Source organism: Hyla sarda, chromosome 4 (assembly GCF_029499605.1).
Source record: "Hyla sarda isolate aHylSar1 chromosome 4, aHylSar1.hap1, whole genome shotgun sequence".
NCBI lineage: Eukaryota > Metazoa > Chordata > Amphibia > Anura > Hylidae > Hyla > Hyla sarda.
Window position 1 is genome coordinate 122,804,470 of NC_079192.1, and position 20,434 is coordinate 122,824,903.

A 20,434-nucleotide genomic window follows, 5' to 3' on the forward strand; every position below is an offset into this window, starting at 1 on the left:
ACAATAACTTTGAACATTCATTACACACTCCTCAACATTACAATTGCAATACCAAGAAGGACAAATATTAAGACCGGAAGGCGCTGTATTTGTGAGAAGGGCAGGAGGTTTATAACGCCCGCTCGCCCGCCTTTACCTCAGGGCGTATGGCACGTTTTGCAGTGTCCCGTTGCAGTGAGTGAATATGTCTAGTGGAGTGGTACTGACTCATGTTGTAGTTCCAGTTTGGCAAGCAGAAGCCCGGGGTAAGTGTAACTGGAGGGTTCGGAAACGGGACACAGTCAGACCCCGGCACCCAGAGTTTTCATGGTTGTTATGTGTGCGCTCCCCTCGTTGGTCTCGGGCTAGCACGCTGGCAGGTCACGTGTCCCGCACGTCGGGGCGGGACTGCTGGCGGCTGGGGTCAGAGGCTGCCGACAGCAGCAGGAGAATAGTACAGGCACGGGGTAAGTGTTTGAGTTAATCACCGGCACTTGGTTAACGGCGCCCGGCAGGGGCTTGGTCGGCGGCAGGCTCGATGCTGGACGGCTTCAGGTGGTTGCACTAGTTCAAGTCACAGCCCCACTGCAGTCCTGACATAGGACTTCCTGTAGTGGGACAGAAAACCGCACGCAGTAAATTATTGCGTTGTAGTGTCATGGCACAGTGGGCATGTATGGCTGCCAATAGAACTGCTTCTCTTGTATTTATTGATGATGTGACTGCTGACAAAAGCAGCAGGATGAATTCTGAAGTGTTTCGGGTAATATTATCTGCTCATATTCAGCAAAATGCTTCAGAACTCATTGGACGGCGCTTCAGAGTGCAGATGGACAATGACCCAAAGCATACTGCAAAAGCAACCAAAGAGTTTTTTAAGGGAAATAAGTGGAATGTTATGCAATGGCCAAGTCAGCCACCTCACCTGAATCCGATTGAGCATGCATTTCACTTGCTGAAGACAAAAATGGAGGGAAAATGTCCCAAGAACAAGCAGGAACTGAACACAGTTGCAGTAGAGGCCTGGCAGAGCATCACCAGGGATGAAACCCAGCAATGTCTGCTGATGTCTATGCGTTCCAGACTGTAATTGACTGCAAAGGATTTGCAACCAAGTATTACAAATTGAAAGTTTGATTTATGATTATTATTCTGTCCCATTACTTTTGGTCCCTTAACAAGCGGGAGGCACATGTGCAAACTGTTGTAATTTCTACACTGTTCACCTGATTTAGATGTAAATACCCTCAAATTGAAGCTGATAATCTGCAGGTAAAGCACATCTTGTTCGGTTCATTTCAAATCCATTGTGGTGGTGTATAGAGCCAAAAATGTTAGAATTGTGTCGATGTCCCAATATTTATGGACCTGATTGTATGTGTATGTATAGTCACTGACCCTGCACTCTGCCGTGCTGTACAGGTATACATGCACACTGATCCCGTACACTGCGGCGCTGTGTATGTATATATATCCGATGGCCCCAGCTCTGTATACATTTGCTGATCTCGCTCACTGCAGCGTTTTATATATATATGTGTGTATGTATATATATATATATATATATATCCGCTGACCCCTTACTATGCAGCACTATATGTATATCCGCTCGGCGCAGAGGTTTCAGCAGTAGGTACAGTGATACCCAGAAATCATTATGAGTTCCTGGCTATGAGGCAACAGCATTATTATAATCTATTTATGCATCATTGAGAAAAAAAAATAAGAAAAGGGGGATTGGTATGCCTGCTTGGATGCGTTCAGAGCAATTTGGGGGAGAGCATCCCAGGTTCTCAACTACGCCCGAGTTGCACTTGTTGCACGCCAGTGTCACAGATCACCTAATTATTCACGTCTCTAATTTATACACATTATACTTGGGGGTACTGGTACTGTGTATTCCCTCCTTAAACAGTTCCAGGAATTCATCCCAGCAAGAAGTGACAGCGGACATGTGCGGCAATTTCTTGCTGGTTAGTTTTTGTTTGGTTCAGTGCACCATTCTAGCAGAATAGACCACTTCCACTAATAAACCATGTTAGTAACCAGGGTTAGCGGTTTAGTGGGCTGTTGTTAGCTTGGTGGTTCATGCTGCATTTTTAGAGGCTAAGAGTTAGTCACATTTGAGTTAGGGGCTTCACACTCGTGTTCGTTATTACAACGGTACATACCTACCTGTTATATAGGACATTTAAACTTAGCAAAGCGCTCAGATTTGTTCCCAATAACCGCGACGGAGGGCATGCCTTTAGTGGACATACCCTGTAATGGATGAATGAATAAAAAAGGGGAGGGTTGGGAGGGGTCCGGAAAATGACACGAACACCCCACTAGTAGGAGGCAGGGGCATAATATATGTAAACCTGCCAGGCCTAATGAAGCTCACCAAGTCTCTAGTATTAAGGGGCAAAAAAGAACTGTTAGCAAGATGAGACACAACCACCACTACCCGATGGACCTTTGGCGGTAACAGCCCTGTTGTGCCATGTTGCCTGTAGATCAAACAACATCCGAAACACCTTACCTGAAGACTGAGCCATATCCCAACAGGCCAGTTCCCGACTCCCAACTGATTTAGGGAGTGGCGTCCCACTGTGAGTGACCCATCCCTTCATTACCATCATGTCTATAGACGTGAAAAGTCTTGCATTCCCAACGTACCTGCCGACACTACAGCCCCATGCATGAGCCATTGTGCCCTTAGGCTGAACTGGTCTTGCGCACCAATGTGCCTATAATTCAGTAACAATAACTTGTGTGGTGCCTCCCCTGCAGATGTGGCAGGCATAATGGGTAAACCACCACCTATGAGTCGAAGTGTTATTGCTCTGAAAGCGTGTCAGTAACAATAACCTGTGTGGTGCTTCCCCCTGCAGACGTGGCAGGCATAATGGGTAAACAACCACCTATGAGTGGAAGTGCTATTGCTCTGAAAGCGTGTCAGTAACAATAACTTGTGTGGTGCCTCCCCCTGCAGACGTGGCAGGCATAATGGGTAAACAACCACCTATGAGTCGAAGTGTTATTACTCTGAAAGTGTGTCAGTAACAATAACCTGTGTGGTGCCTCCCCCTGCAGACATGGCAGGCATTACGGGTAAACAACCACCTATGTGTCGTAATGTTATTGCTCTAAAGCCGTATCATTAACAACAACTTGCGTGGTGCCTCCCCCTGCAGACATGGCAGGCATAAGGGATAAACTACCACCTAGTGTCGTAAAGTTATTGCTCTGAAGACATGTCAGTAAAAACATCCTACGTGGTGCCTCCCCCTGCAGTCGTGGCAGGCATAACGGGTAAACAACCACCTATGTGTCGTAATGTTATTGCTCTGAAGCCGTGTCAGTAACAATAACCTGCGTGGTGCCTCCCCCTGCAGACAAGACAGGCATAACGGATAAACAACCACCTAGTGTCGTAAAGTTATTGCTCTGAAGATGTGTCAGTAACAATAACCTGCGTGGTGCCTCTCCTTGCAGACATGGCAGGCATAACAGATAAACAACCACCCATGTGTCGTGATGTTATTGCTCTGAAGACGTGTCAGTAACAATAACAAGCGTGGTGCCTCCCCCTGCAGACATGGCAGGCATAACAGGAAAAATGACCACCTATGTATAATAATGTTATTGCTCTGAAGACGTGTCAGCAACAACAACCTGCGTGTCATAATGTCATTGCTCTGAATGCGTGTCAGTGACAATGCCCTGCATGGTGCCTCCCCCTGCAGACGTGGCAGGCATAACAGGAAACGACCACCTATTTCAGCGTGTCATTGCTTTGTGACAATCATTGTGCATCCCCTGCCGCCGAGGCAGACATGACAGGAAACCCAATCATCTATGCGTCATGACCCAATTGTTGTAAAATGTGTCAAACACTAACTATGCAGCGCACCCTTCTCCTTGAGTAGATATGTTCGGCCTGAAATGTAACCACCGCCTGTGTGTCGTAAGGATTTGCTTGTGCAGACGTGTTTAGCAACAAATAACTAATAGTACCTAGCCGGCAGGCATGCTAGACATTTGTGTGTGTTTTAAGATGCCTAGCATGGTGAGAATATTGTGGAAAGATGCTGTGAAACCTTTTAACAAATTCTGTGCGTCTCATTCTCACTCTTCTGCGGAGCACATTTCTCTTTTACTATGTCTTGTTAGTTTTTGCCATTATAGTCTCAAGCTTTCCTACAGCACTATCAAACTCTATTTAGCCAGCATTCAACACTTTCTCTCGTTAGAACACCCGGAGCGTCCGTCTCTGTTTTCTGTGCATCCCATTAAGGCAATTCAGAAAACGTCCAGTACTACAAATCTTCTTAGGCTTCCAGTCTTTGGGGACCTTTTTAGGGGTATGTCAGATCTGTTAGATGCGAATATTTTCAGTTATTTACCCATCCTTATCATTAACGTCGCAATGTTTCTTAGTTTCTATGGTTTTCTGCGTCCGGGAGAGTTTGCTGCTTCTTTTGTCCGTTCTCCATGTGTTAAAAAAGTCAGCTGGTATTTAAGGGTGATCACTATGTCCTTACGTTGCATGCTACTAAAACTTGCCAGAAATAGGGGTCAAATATTTCAGATCCAACAACAAATGGTGCCTGGTTAAGGTGTTAGATTCCCTATGTCTAGTTACTAATCATTTGTCTGCAAATTTTCGTCTACTGCCTTTTTCCTCAGCTGCTCTGACCACGGCACAATTCATTAAACATGTACAAACTCTGGTTACTTCATTAGGTTTGAATCCAGCCCCCATTTCGGGACATTCCTTTCACATAGGAGCTGCGTCTGCGGCATCAAGGCACAACATCCCTACTCATGTCATAAAGAAATTGGGCAGATGGAGATCATTCTGCTGTGCCCGCTATATCCTCAATCTTCAGCTTGAAATGTCCGAAGTATTTAAAGCCTTCTTGGCTTTGTAACTTGTTGTTAAATGAAAAATCAATTATATCCGAATTTGTCTTTTTTTGCCCTCTATTGGCGTGTCCTCATTTTGTGGTTACGGCACACCTCAAACAGATATGTTATTATAATTAGATAGTGGGGTCTTGGTCAGTCAGGGTTTAGGTTTAGGTTGCGCATGGTCTTGCAGCCACAACCACAATTATTAAGCCCGGAAGGGGCTGTATTTGTGGGAGGGGCGAGAGGTTTATAATGCCCACCTGCCCTTACCTCGGGGCGTATGGTGCGTTTTGCATACCCACCCAACCCTCCCTTTTTCACAACATTCTTAAATAGGGTATGCCCTCTATAGGCGTGCCCTCGTCTCGCGGTTATGGCAGACCTCAAACGACTATTTTAGTATTATTAGATAGTGGGGTCTTGGTCAGTCAGGGGTTAGGTTTATGTTGAACACGCTCTTGTACCCCCAACCACAAGTGGTATTATGGAAATAACAGGATAGGTAGACAAGTTAATGATGAGGTTATTAATGGTTGGCTGAGAAAAGTTCTCAATGGGAGACAAGTTCAAAGATGCTGTAGGCCATGGAAGCACATTAAGGCCATTCATTCATATTGAAGGCCTATTCATGGTGTTGTGATTTCAATGTTGAGGAATGTATTATCCTCATAACACATTGGTATTCATATTTCTCTATTAAAACAATACATTAAAACAAAAAAAACTACTTTTGAAATATGAAAGAGGTTACCAAGATGAGACAATTCACTGAACTATGATCATCACCACCTTTACATAAGACAAAAGTAATTTTATGATAAGCAGTGTGTGTGAAACAGCATAATAATACACAGCTGAAATGATCTATTGGCCGAGCTTTAAAATGTCACAAGGTTGTCTGTCATATAATACGTAAGTGGCAAAAAGGATAAGATGAGCACAAGAAAGGGACAATAGGGCAAAGTGGAAAGAAGTCGGTGCAAAGACACCACTAGTAAAAAAAGATAAAGGTTAAAACAGGAAGCTGTACAATATATTCCAACGTGCAAAGTACTTTCTGCGATAAAACACTTCACTACTATGTTTTATTTCTCATGTGCTGTTTTTGAAACTTTAGGTAAAGAATGCTGTAAGGGTCACTTGAAGATTTGAATTGCTGGAACAGCATTTCAGCATGGATTTTTTTTTTCCCTTTGAACACTCTGGATTTAAAGGGGTTTTCTGAGATAGAGACATAGCCCATTATCGTTATAAAATAACAGAATACACTATACTCACTAATCTTCCTGAAGACGTTCCACACACACTGCAGACAATGACTGGCCTCTGCGGTAGTCTGCAGTGTATTCTAAGCATCATCAGTAGAGCAGGGAGAGTGTGTCATCCAGTAGAAACACACAGAAGCAGCAGGGAGGGTCAAAACGGTGCTTCAGGATTCAGAAAGTAGAATACAGCTAAGTATATTTAATTTTATTTTTCTTGGAAACCCCTTTAAATGATGATTTTTGACAATAATCAGAAAAAAAGCACAATAATATCAAATCTAAGAATACCCACTATCCGGTATAGTTCTTAAACACAAAAATATGAAAACAACATAGAAACATAGAATGTGTCGGCAGATAAGAACCATTCAACCCTTCTAGTCTGCCCAATATTTCTGAATACTATGAATAGTCCCTATCCCTATCTTATTTGAAGTATAGCTTTATTCCTATCCCATGCATGCTTAAAAGGGTACTCCGCCCCTAGACATCTTATCCCCTAGGATAGGGGATAAGATGTCTGATCATGGGGGGACCCTGCTGGGGATCCCCGCAATCCCTGTACTGCACCCGGTGTTTGTTTAGAGCATTTGGAGGCACATGATGTCATGGCCGCACCCCGCTCATGATGTCACAACCACACCTCCTCAAAGCAAGTCTATGGGAGGGGGTGTGAAGGCCTTGCATTGAGGAGGCATTACTGTGACGTCACAAGCCTCCGTTCCGCATCGCCAGTTATCCGGCATGGAGCAAAGCTCTGTGCACCGGATGTCTGGGGTGCCGCAACCTAGATCGTGGGAGTCCCCAGTGGCGGGACCCCCCCTTGAGCAGACATCTAATCCCCTATCCTTTGGCTAGAGGATAAGATGTCTAGGGGCGGAGTACCCCTGTAAACTCTTCAATGTATTTGCAGTGACCACTTCTGCAGGAAGGCTATTCCATGCATCCACTACTCTCTCAGTAAAGTAATACTTCCTGATATTACTGCAGAAACCTTTGCTCCTCTAATAAAAACTATGTCCTCTTGTGGTATTTTTTTTTTTTTTTTTTTTTAATATACTCTTTTACAGTGTTGATTTTCTTTATGTATTTAAAAGTTTCTATTATATCCCCTATTCACTCCATACCATATTATTTAGACACTTGTGGGTTCCTTTGTAGGTCTGTTCCTTGTCAAACTTGCTATATACAGATCTCTCCCTCACTGCCTGGTAACTGAGATATATAGCAAAAACTAAAATAAACATAGCCAGCACAACTACCTAGTACACGGGTGCACGCTGCTGTGGCAAATACAGAGTATACAAAAAAAGAAGGTTGAAGCAGCACTCTTGGTAAAAAAATGGAGGCTCTTAGAGCACTTTTTGATCAAAACGTGTCCCCCCATCCACCACGTGGAGGTGGCCTCATTTCGGATGGGACCCTAACACTCTGCTGGATCCACTATAAATTTAAAAACCTCCTGTGAAAAAGGGGAGGGGTGCACGGCTAGAGAGGGTGCCACTCCTCCTAAATTGTACAGCAAAAACAAAAAGAAACATAGCCAGCACAACTACCTACCTAGTACATGGGTGCACGCTGCTGCGGAAAATACAGAGTATCCAAAAAAAGAAGGTTGCAGCAGCACTCTTGGTCAAAAAATGGAGGCTCTTAGCGCACATGTCACCCAGTCAGAGGCCATATGCCCAGCAGAGGTGAGTGAAATGAGTGTTAGGGTCCCATCCGAAATAAGGCCACCTCCGCGTGGTGGATGGGGGACACATTTTGATCAAAAAGTGCTCTAAGAGCCTCCATTTTATGACCAACTGTGCTCCATTTTACCTTTCCTTTTGTGTTAATTTGGATCTTATCTTGACCCTGTTATCTCATCCATCACACATTTTTATTGTCACCCTCTCAAGATTACTGACCTCTCCTAGCTTTTGATTACATCTTTGGTTTTCTCTCATTGGACTGTGACCAACTTTTTGTTGCTAGACATCACCATCAATCCAAGACTATCTAAGGGACCGCTATCATATAAAGGTTAAAGGTTGAATACCAGAGAGATTTCAGACCTTAGCCAGTGCCAATCAGATTGTGGCTTAGTGACTCCACTATCTATGAGAGGTGGTATGTAAATTTTCTATTTATTTATTAGGGTTTTCATTTCCTTTTATGAAGTGTCCCACAAACTTAATGCCCCTCTAAAACCTTCATATTCATAAATTCTTATAGCACAAACAAGTATTACTGTCATTCATCACCATGTCATAACGACATATGTCAAGGGGTGGGAAATAGTAGGCAGCAGATGAACAATCCGTGTTGGAAACTGGATAAAATGGATAAATGTAATAATCTGAGTGACTATGACTAAGGTAAGTTGTGAAGGTTATACAACTGAATAAAAGCATCTCAGAAGTTTTAAGGGTAGGGTTACACGTGCCATATTTTGCTGTGTACTTGCTGCGTACTTTCCTAACTATTGAAGTCAATGGGTAGCATAATACACAGCTATTTTATTCATATTTCTGACTGAACTCCAAATAGTCGAGTCCGATGGCAATGTGAACGAGCCCTAAAGAAACAATTTCTGTACTTTTTACAATGAATGTATCTTATTTTGCAACATTTTAACAACACTACCAGACTGACTGGATACTTCCTCTAAACATCTTGTACATTCTATCCACTACACACTAAGATAGGGAACATACTAGAGGGTAGTGTCTATCTCTTGCATACTAGTTCTTTTAGGTTGTATAGGGTACACAACCTAATTTTTCACTAGTTCTCGTTTGTTTCTATTCTCATTGTCAAGCTACATACCAACTCTATTCTCAGGTAGGAAACTATGCAGCAGCAAATAAGCAGAGAAATACAGCACATGTGAACCTATCCTAAAGGGTGTTCCTTGTATACAGTGGTTAAACCAGAAGCACATGATAACCCCTGTCCATCACCCAACCAAAAGCTCCTAAAATGGTCATGTCAGCATCAGAATTGGACTATGCAGCAATGAAACAATATACCTGGTCTGATTAATCAAATTTTTTGCATAATGTGGACAGCCTGGTGCATGTGCACCACTTACTTGGGGAAAAGATTGCATCAGGATGTTCTATTCTCATAGGTTAAGTGTATAACATTAAGATAATGGCACCTGCACATTTGGAGTCTTTATTGCCTCCATTTTGGCTGTCCTCTTTTTCCCGTTTGACCAGGGCAGTATTTTATAAAAGCACAGTATAGTTGGGTTTAATCTTCCCTGAGTTCATTTTGTCGGTCTAACCCCAAGAGAGAGGTATTTTTTTTAGTATGGGGACCCATCTATAAGCTGTACATAAATACATTTTAAGATATTAAGGCCACCGAAGCATTTCCTGTGCTTTTATTCTGTTCTTCCACTCACTGTGGGTCTTGGTCTCACACAGCTCCCCAAAGGCTAAAATAGGCAGTGCCATAACACATGAAGAATAAATAGGTGGCCTGTGGTAAAGTGGAATGCAGTGCCAGACTGGGGTGCCAAGGTCCACTAGTGGAATTGATTTTGAAATCCCACCCAATGGTCACTGTACTTGAAAATATAGGAAAAAACTTCCGGCACACGGCAGGTATGTTCAATGTGCTTTATTTAGCTTAACTGTTAAGCTGAATAAAGCACATTGAAAGTATCTGTCGTGTGCCAGGAGATTTTTCCTATATTGATTCTGTGTGTCTCGCACAGCACCAGGCTTCAAGGCTCCAGTGCCAAACATTCTTCCTATCATTGTACTTGAAAATATTACCTTACTGTATAACTTTAAGGTCTCATGTACAGTATCACATACTCTTACCATAGTTGATTACCATGACGTAATAGTATGTTACTGTGTGCTTACTATCTAAGGCCCTTATGGTACTGTAATGTCAAGGTGTGGTAAGCGGTTAACCCCTTAAAAAGTACCTGTCACATCCCACAAAAAATTAATAATTTGTTACTCAGAACTTAATCCTGACCATGTACATCTAATTTGTATGCCTCTATCACCTATATTTATTATAAAAATATGTATTTTCATCAGCTCATAGTGTTAGAAATTCTCTATGGGGAAGGGGGCTTGTCCCTCCCTTGTGGTGGTGGGAGGGGATTGGTGTGTCTGCTCATGCAGTCTTGTTCATGAGTCATCTCTTGTCCATGACTCATGGACAAGCTTATGCTGCTGCAGGACTGGTTAGTATCTCAGAAGTTGTAGTGCCCTCTAGTAGTGGGATTTTCAGGAGCAGTTTTCTTTATTAAACATTCAAAAAAAAATTAACAACCATATTAGAAAAGGTTGTTAATTTTCATCAGTAACAACATATAAAAAGTATTTGCATCGGACAGTGCCAATTAAATGTTGCATTGACTTTATAGTTTTTTCCTTCTTCTAAAAGTGTTTTTTTCCTGTCAACAGAGCCCTATGAGAGCCCTATGGGGGCTTGTTTTTTTGCAGGAACAGTTGTACTTTTGAATGGTATCTTTCAAAGGTAGTATTATAGAATCCTATTAATGTTGTAAGTTTGGGTGAAGAGAACACTTTCATCAGAAAGCTGCAGGCTGACATGGTAAGAAGTGAGTTCATGAGGGCGGCTAAGGGAGGGAAAAGACAGACTTGCTGCTATGCTGACACAAATCTTATCTTGAACTTGCACAGCCACAGAGACAAAGTGAATGACTGTGTCTATATTTAAACTAGACACAAGAAGAGGCTCACGCTAGCTGAGAGGCTAACCAGACAATACACCTGATCTCTTGCTGGACAAGCCGAGCCTCACCTGGCAGCTCCTTTGCTGCTTTAAAAGAGATATCCAGTGCTGAAAAACTTATCCCCTATCCTAAGGATAGGGGATAAGTTTCAGATTATGGGGCTTCCGACCGCTAGGGCCCCCCCCACAATTTCCTGTACGGGGCCCTAGCAGCCCGCATGAAGCGGTGGCTGACACATCCCCTCAATACAACTCTATGGCAGAGCCTTCGGCAATCTCCGGCTCTGGCATAGCGATGCATTCAGGGGGCGTGTCAGCCACCGCTTCGTGCGGTGGTCAACACCCGCTATCTGGCCAGCGAGCCTGGGCCCCGTACAGGAGATCGCTGAGGGCCCCAGTGGTCGGACCCTCCCGCAGCACTGGGTGTTGTATGCACCACTGTACACTACATCCTGATGCTGTATGTTGTGTTCTTGGAGCTATAAAGGAGCCCGAGAGTAAGGGTGTTTTTTTCATTAAATTAATTAATAATCTTATAATATATAATAAAAATTATTGAGATCTTTTAATACATATTATTAATTTGAAATGTGAAGCTCTTATTCCAAGATCATAGGACTTATTTCACATATACTATATTAAACAATGTACAGTATATATTTATACAGGAGATGAAGAAGATTGATGACACCTGACAGCCCCCATACTTGCAAAAAAGCTGAATTTTTAAATATAGCTTGAAACATAGTGTACCTTTTTTTATAGTAATCATTTGCTTTATCTTTGGGTAATAAAGTGAATTTATGATTATAGTTATCCATGGGTTGTGAGAAACCAGCTTTATTCATGTGCCCTGTAGTTCCCTAGTTAAGTAAAACGTTGCCAAATTCTGTAAATCAATAATTGGATTACACTGTGAATAATTTTCTAAATTAGGAGTCAAAGTTCTAGAAGTAGCATTGCACTGTTAAAGAATTCCAGATTTCCAAGGCAGTTCTAATAGCCATGAGGTCTTTCTTAGGGATGGTCTATCCTTAGGTAAGGCCACAAATATTAAATTGGTACGGGTCCAACTCCTGAAACTCCCATCATCCACCTGAGTGAAAATGCTAGAAATGTGACTAAGCCATGTGTAGTACAAGACACAGTCACTACAACATGTATAGAGCTGTATCTGGGAATAAAGAGGCTGCACTGTTCACTTAAGCATCCCAGACCCTTCAATCATCTAACGTGGGTGGCAGAAATTGGGTCATAGCTAACTGAATATTGATGGGCTACCAATGTGCTGGAAAACCCCTTCAAATTCCATAGAGACATAGTAGTAATAAAGCATATACCTTTCTCTTCTACTGTGCCTCAAAAGACATTGATGGGGTACTCTGGTGGCAAAAATATTTTTAAAATCAACTGGTGCCAAAAAGTTAAAGGGGTACTCTGCCGCTCAGCGTTTTGAACAAACTGTTCCGAATGCTGGAGCCAGCGCCAGGAGCTTGTGACGTCATGGCCCCGCCCCTCATAACATCACACCCCGCCCCCTCAATGCAAGTCTCACGTGACATCATGATGGGGGGGGGGGCTATGAAGTCACGAGCTCCCGGTGCCGGCTCCAGCGTTTGGAACAGTTTATTCCATACGCTGAGCAGCGGAGTACCCATTTTAACAGAATTGTAAATTACTTCTTTTTTTTTAATCTTATTCCATTAGCTGCTAAATACTCCACAATCAGCTACTTATCCCCAATCCTGTGGAGGTGGGGGATAAGTATACGTCCTTCTTTTGAATAAACCTCTGCCTTTGACTCAAAAACTGCAGTGGCAGTTTTTCAAAAAAAAAATGACAGAAAAAAAACCTCAGTGGAAACCAAGCCTAAGACTAAAATAGAATCTATTTAGGTAGATTTTAATAATTTAACCCTAATAAGACCACATTCATTCAAATTTGTCTGTAAAAGACTCATCTCAAGCTATCATAAATGTTTGAATTTTTAATTCCAAGGGTGACACAACCAGCAGTGACCTCTTTATTGTCACGGATTACAGGATGTAATCTTGTCACAGGATTACAATGGAAGGTCACACATAAGTATAAATGGGATCAGGCCATGCGCAATAGATGATGGCCACAGTTCTCCTCCTCCCATGCCTGCACAATGACCTCAGCACAGATCACAGAGCATGCCTAGAAAACTCTGCTATAGAAGTCACTAGGGTCCTCTCCAGTCTAATGTTCCTATGTCCATGACACTTGCTCCAAAGCATATCCCTTATGCTGGTAAAAACATCTCAGGTAAGATGGCTACCCCATAATGTACTAATTTGAAACAAAAAATTTTAGGATCCAGGAACCAGACAGAGACAGAAACATTATTCTCAAAAAATACCTTTATTCCATGCACTCACAGTGTTAGAGAGGTGTTGCCAGGGGTCCGCTGTGCCCCTGGGGCCAAAATGCCTCTCTGCACTATGTCAGGCTGTTTTGATTGACATACAGTGCTCACTTGCTGATGGCAACACTGTTTGTTTTGTCAGCGCATGTGCACTGAGTCTGGCAGCCTGTCAGACACATTGTGCATGTATCACAATCCCTAGAGGAAGAGAGTCCACTCCCTGCCTCTAGTGACAGATCAAAAAATGCATGTGCAGTGTGTCTGACGAGTCTTGTGTGTCAATGAAAATGATGTGATATTGCCCCTTGCTGTGCCTTTCTGACACTGTGAGAATAAGCTATATATAAATATTTTTATTTAGAATAAAACAACCGGATTGGTTAAAAAAGGTATGTTTGGCATGGGAACACTATTAGGGTGGTTTGATTTGATGAATTTGTCACGTTGCCGGCTGGCAGGAGGTGGATCCTCTGTGCCAGAGAGGGATTGGCGTGGACCGTGCTAGTGGACCGGTTCTAAGCTACTACTGGTGTTCACCAGAGCCCGCCGCAAAGCGGGATGGTCTTGCTGCGGCGGTAGTAACCAGGTCGTATCCACTAGCAACGGCTCAACCTCTCTGACTGCTGAAGATAGGCGCGGTACAAGGGAGTAGACAAAAGCAAGGTCGGACGTAGCAGAAGGTCGGGGCAGGCAGCAAGGATCGTAGTCAGGGGCAACGGCAGGAGGTCTGGAACACAGGCTAGGAACACACAAGGGAACGCTTTCACTAGGCACAAGGGCAACAAGATCCGGCGAGGGAGTGCAGGGGAAGTGAGGTATACATAGGGAGTGCACAGGTGAAGACACTAATTGGAACCACTGCGCCAATCAGTGGCGCAGCGGCCCTTTAAATCGCAGAGACCCGGCGCGCGCGCGCCCTAGGGAGCGGGGCCGCGCGCGCCGGGACAGGACCGAGGGAGAGCGAGTCAGGTACGGAAGCCGGGGTGCGCATCGCGAGCGGGCGCCACCCGCATCGCGAATCGCATCCCGGCTGGAGGCGGTATCGCAGCGCACCCGGTCAGTGGATCTGACCGGGGCGCTGCCGTAGCGGGGATGTTGCGAGCGCTCCGGGGAGGAGCGGGGACCCGGAGCGCTCGGCGTAACAGTACCCCCCCCCTTGGGTCTCCCCCTCTTCTTAGAGCCTGAGAACCTGAGGACCAGACTTTTATCTAGGATTTTGTCCTCAGGTTCCCAGGATCTCTCTTCAGGACCACAGCCCTCCCAGTCCACTAAAAAAAAAGTTTTTCCTCTGACCTTTTTGGAGGCCAGTATCTCCTTTACGGTGAAGATGTCTGAAGAACCGGAGACAGGAGTAGGAGAAATGAGTTTGGGAGAGAAGCGGTTGATGATGAGTGGTTTAAGAAGAGAGACATGAAAGGCATTAGGAATACGAAGAGAAGGAGGAAGAAGAAGTTTGTAAGAGACAGGATTAATTTGGCACAAGATTTTGAAAGGACCAAGATAGCGTGGTCCCAATTTGTAGCTGGGAACACGGAAGCGGACATATTTAGCGGAGAGCCATACCTTGTCTCCGGGAGAAAAAATGGGGGGAGCTCTTCTTTTCTTATCAGCAAACTTCTTCATGCGTGATGAAGCCTGTAAGAGAGAATTTTGGGTCTCTTTCCATATGGTGGAAAGATCACGAGTTATTTCATCCACAGCGGACAAACCAGAGGGCAAGGGAGTAGGGAGGGGGGGAAGAGGGTGACGGCCGCACACCACGAAAAATGGGGATTTGGAAGAAGATTCAGAGACTCTGAAGTTGTACGAGAATTCGGCCCATGGAAGAAGATCTGCCCAGTCATCCTGGCGGGAGGAAACAAAATGCCGTAAATAATCACCCAGGACCTGGTTAATTCTTTCTACTTGCCCATTGGATTGAGGATGATAAGCAGAAGAAAAGTTTAATTTAATCTTGAGTTGTTTACAGAGAGCCCTCCAGAATTTTGACACGAATTGGACGCCTCTATCCGAGACGATCTGCGTGGGCAACCCGTGAAGACGAAAAATGTGTACAAAAAATTGTTTTGTCAACTGAGGCGCTGAAGGAAGACCAGGAAGAGGAATAAAATGTGCCATCTTGGAAAATCGATCAACGACCACCCAAACAACAGTGTTGCCATGGGATGGGGGTAAGTCAGTAATAAAGTCCATACCAATCAGAGACCAAGGCTGTTCGGGGACAGGCAGAGGATGAAGAAGACCAGCAGGCTTCTGGCGAGGAGTTTTATCCCGGGCACAGACAGTGCAGGCCCGCACAAAATCAACAACATCCGTTTCCAGAGTCGGCCACCAATAGAAACGAGAGATGAGTTGCAAGGATTTCTTGATGCCCGCATGGCCTGCGAGATGGGAGGAGTGACCCCATTTGAGGATTCCGAGGCGTTGGCGTGGAGAGACGAAGGTCTTCCCTGGAGGAGTTTGCCTGATGGAGGCTGGAGAAGTGGAGATCAGGCAGTCAGGAGGAATGATGTGTTGCGGAGAGAGCTCTACTTCCGAGGCATCCGAGGAATGAGAGAGAGCATCGGCCCTAATGTTCTTATCGGCAGGGCGAAAGTGAATTTCAAAATTAAACCGGGCAAAGAACAGAGACCACCTGGCCTGGCGAGGGTTCAGCCGTTGGGCAGACTGGAGATAGGAGAGATTCTTGTGATCGGTGTAAATAATAACCGGAAATTTTGATCCCTCCAGCAGATGCCTCCATTCCTCAAGTGCTAATTTAATGGCCAGTAGCTCTCGATCCCCGATGGAGTAGTTCCTCTCCGCCGGAGAGAAGGTCCTAGAAAAGAAACCACAAGTAACAGCATGCCCAGAAGAATTTTTTTGTAGAAGAACCGCTCCCGCTCCTACTGAGGAGGCATCAACCTCCAATAGGAAGGGTTTAGATGGGTCAGGTCTGGAGAGCACGGGAGCAGAAGAAAAGGCAGACTTGAGCCGTTTAAAGGCGTCTTCCGCTTGAGGAGGCCATGACTTAGGATTGGCATTCTTCTTGGTTAAAGCCACGATAGGAGCCACAATGGTAGAAAAATGTGGAATAAATTGTCTGTAATAATTGGCGAACCACAAAAAACGTTGGATGGCACGGAGTCCGGAGGGGCGTGGCCAATCTAAGATGGCAGAGAGTTTGTCTGGGTCCATTTGTAGTCCCTGGCCAGAGACCAAGTATCCTAGGAAAGGAAGAGATTGACATTCAAACAGACATTTCTCCATTTTGGCATAAAGTTGATTGTCTCGAAGTCTCTGAAGAACCATGCGGACATGCTGGCGGTGTTCTTCTAGGTTGGCAGAAAAAATTAGAATATCGTCCAGATACACAACAACACAGGAATATAAGACATCACGAAAAATTTCATTAACAAAGTCTTGGAAGACGGCAGGGGCGTTGCACAGGCCAAAGGGCATGACCAGATACTCAAAGTGTCCATCTCTAGTGTTAAATGCCGTTTTCCATTCGTCCCCCTCCCTGATGCGGATGAGATTGTAAGCACCTCCTAAGTCCAGTTTGGTAAAGATGTGGGCACCTTGGAGGCGATCAAAGAGTTCCGAGATAAGAGGTAGAGGGTAGCGGTTCTTTACCGTGATTTTATTAAGTCCGCGGTAGTCAATGCAAGGACGTAGGGAGCCATCTTTTTTGGATACAAAGAAAAATCCAGCTCCGGCAGGAGAGGAGGATTTGCGGATAAACCCCTTTTTTAAATTTTCCTGGATGTACTCGGACATAGCAAGAGTCTCTGGGGCGGACAGAGGATAAATTCTTCCCCGGGGTGGAGTAGTGCCCGGGAGGAGGTCAATAGGACAGTCATAAGGCCTGTGAGGAGGTAGAGTCTCAGCTTGTTTCTTGCAAAATACGTCAGCATAGTCCATATAGGCCTTAGGGAGACCGGTTACAGGGGGAACCACAGGGTCACGGCAGGGAGTACTGGGAACCGGTTTAAGGCAGTCCTTGAAACAAGAGGTACCCCAGCTCTTGATCTCCCCTGTGGACCAATCCAGGGTTGGGGAATGGCGTTGAAGTCACGGTAGTCCAAGGAGAATTTCGGAAGTGCAATTGGGGAGGACCAAGAACTCAATTTTTTCATGATGAGGTCCGATGCACATTAGAAGGGGCTCCGTGCGGTAACGTATGGTACAGTCCAATCTTTCATTGTTAACACAATTGATGTAGAGGGGTCTGGCGAGACTGGTTCTCGGGATGTTGAACCTGTTGATGAGAGAGGCCAAAATAAAGTTTCCTGCAGATCCGGAATCCAAGAAGGCCATAGTAGAGAAGGAGAAGGTAGATGCAGATATCCGCACAGGCACAGTAAGACGTGGAGAAGCAGAGTTGACATCAAGGACTGTCTCACCTTTGTGCGGAGTCAGCGTGCGTCTTTCCAGGCGGGGAGGACGGATAGGACAATCCTTCAGGAAGTGTTCGGTACCGGCACAGTACAGGCAGAGATTCTCCATGCGGCGTCGTGTCCTCTCTTGGGCCGGATCTACTGTCACGATGCCGGCTGGCAGGAGGTGGATCCTCTGTGCCAGAGAGGGATTGGCGTGGACCGTGCTAGTGGACCGGTTCTAAGCTACTACTGGTGTTCACCAGAGCCCGCCGCAAAGCGGGATGGTCTTGCTGCGGCGGTAGTAACCAGGTCGTATCCACTAGCAACGGCTCAACCTCTCTGACTGCTGAAGATAGGCGCGGTACAAGGGAGTAGACAAAAGCAAGGTCGGACGTAGCAGAAGGTCGGGGCAGGCAGCAAGGATCGTAGTCAGGGGCAACGGCAGGAGGTCTGGAACACAGGCTAGGAACACACAAGGGAACGCTTTCACTAGGCACAAGGGCAACAAGATCCGGCGAGGGAGTGCAGGGGAAGTGAGGTATACATAGGGAGTGCACAGGTGAAGACACTAATTGGAACCACTGCGCCAATCAGTGGCGCAGCGGCCCTTTAAATTGCAGAGACCCGGGACAGGACCGAGGGAGAGCGAGTCAGGTACGGAAGCCGGGGTGCGCATCGCGAGCGGGCGCCACCCGCATCGCGAATCGCATCCCGGCTGGAGGCGGTATCGCAGCGCACCCGGTCAGTGGATCTGACCGGGGCGCTGCCGTAGCGAGGATGTTGCGAGCGCTCCGGGGAGGAGCGGGGACCCGGAGCGCTCGGCGTAACAGAATTTATATGACAGATGCACTTTAATTAAATTTGGCCAACTGGCTGGCTTAGAAGCTAAGGGGTAATAATGTTTTTACACACAAACACACACACACACACACATGTATATATATATATATATATATATATATATATATATATATATATATATCATTTCATTTCTTCTAGTTTGACTAAATCCTTTTCCATTTGGCGTATCCCTCCAGGTACATCGACCCTGTTACATATCTTTGTGTCATGAGCAAAAAGACAAACCTTACCATCGAGACCTTTTGCAATATCACTAATGAAGATATTAACCCCTTAAGGACCAAGGACGTACCGGTACGTCCTTGGTCCTGCTCTTCTGATATAACGCGGGGTTACACAGTAACCCCGCGTCATATCATGGCGGACCCGGCGTCATAGTGAAGCCGGGACCCGCCTCTAATAGCGCGCAGCGCCGATCACGGCGCCGCGCGCTATTAACCCTTTAGCCGCGCGCTCAGAGCTGAGCCGCGCGGCTAAAAGTGAAAGTGAAAGTTCCCGACTAGCTCAGTCGGGCTGTTGGGGATAGCCGCGGCTAATCGCGGCATCCCGAACAGCTGACAGGACAGCGGGAGGGCCCCTACCTGCCTCCTCGCTGTCCGATCGCCGAATGACTGCTCAGTGCCTGAGATCCAGGCATGAGCAGTCATGCGGCAGAATCGTTGATCACTGGTTTCTTATGAGAAACCAGTGATCAACATAGAAGATCAGTGTGTGCAGTGTTATAGGTCCCTATGGGACCTATAACACTGCAAAAAAAAAGTGAAAAAAAAAAGTGAATAAAGATCATTTAACTCCTCCCCTATTAAAAGTTTGAATCACCCCCCTTTTCCAATAAAAAAAAAAACACAGTGTAAATAAAAATAAACATATGTGGTATCACCGCGTGCGGAAATGTCCGAATTATAAAAATATATCATTAATTAAACCGGTCGGTCAATGGCGTGCGCGCAAAAAAATTCCAAAGTCCAAAATAGTGCATTTTTGGTCACTTTTTATATCATTTAAAAATTAATAAAAAGTGATCAATAAGTCCTATCAATGCAAAAATGGTACCGTTAAAAAATGAAAAAGTTATAGGGGTCAGAAGATGACAATTTTAAACGTATTAATTTTCCTGCATGTAGTTATGATTTTTTCCAGAAGTCCGACAAAATCAAACCTATATAAGTAGGGTATCATTTTAATCGTATGGACCTACAGAATACATATCAGGTGTCTTTTGTACCGAAAAATGTACTACGTAGAAACGGAAGCCCCCAAAAGTTACAAAACAGCGTTTTTTTTTTCAATTTTGTCGCACAATGATTTTTTTTCCCGCTTCACCATAGATTTTTGGGCAAAATGACTGACGTCATTACAAAGTAGAATTGGTGGCGCAAAAAATAAGCCATCATATGGATTTTTAGGTGTAAATTTGAAAGAGTTATGATTTTTTAAAGGCAAGGAGAAAAAAACGAAAATGCAAAAACGGAAAAACCTCCGGTCCTTAAGGGGTTAAACAATATTGGTCCCAGTACAGATCCCTGAGGTACCCCACTGGTAACAAGACCTTGCTCTGAATCTACTCCATTGACTACAACCCTCTGTTGTCTGTCACTCAGCCACTGCCTAATCCACTCAACAATATTGGAGTCCAAGCTCAATGACTGTAGTTTATTGATAAGTCTTCTATGTGGGACAGTGTCAAAATCCTTACTAAAATCTAGATATGTGATGTCTACTGCCCCTCCGCCATCTATTATTTTAGTCACCCAGTCAAACAAATCTATAAGATTTGTTTGACATGATCTCCCTGTAAACCCATGTTGTTTTTCATCTTGCAATCCATGGGATTTTGGATGTTCCACAATCCTATCCTTTAGTATGGTTTCCATTAATTTTCCCACTATTGATGTCAGACTTACTAGCCTATAGTTGCTTGATTCCTCTAAAACCCTCGAGCGTAAAAACCCTCAGGCAGAATATAGAAT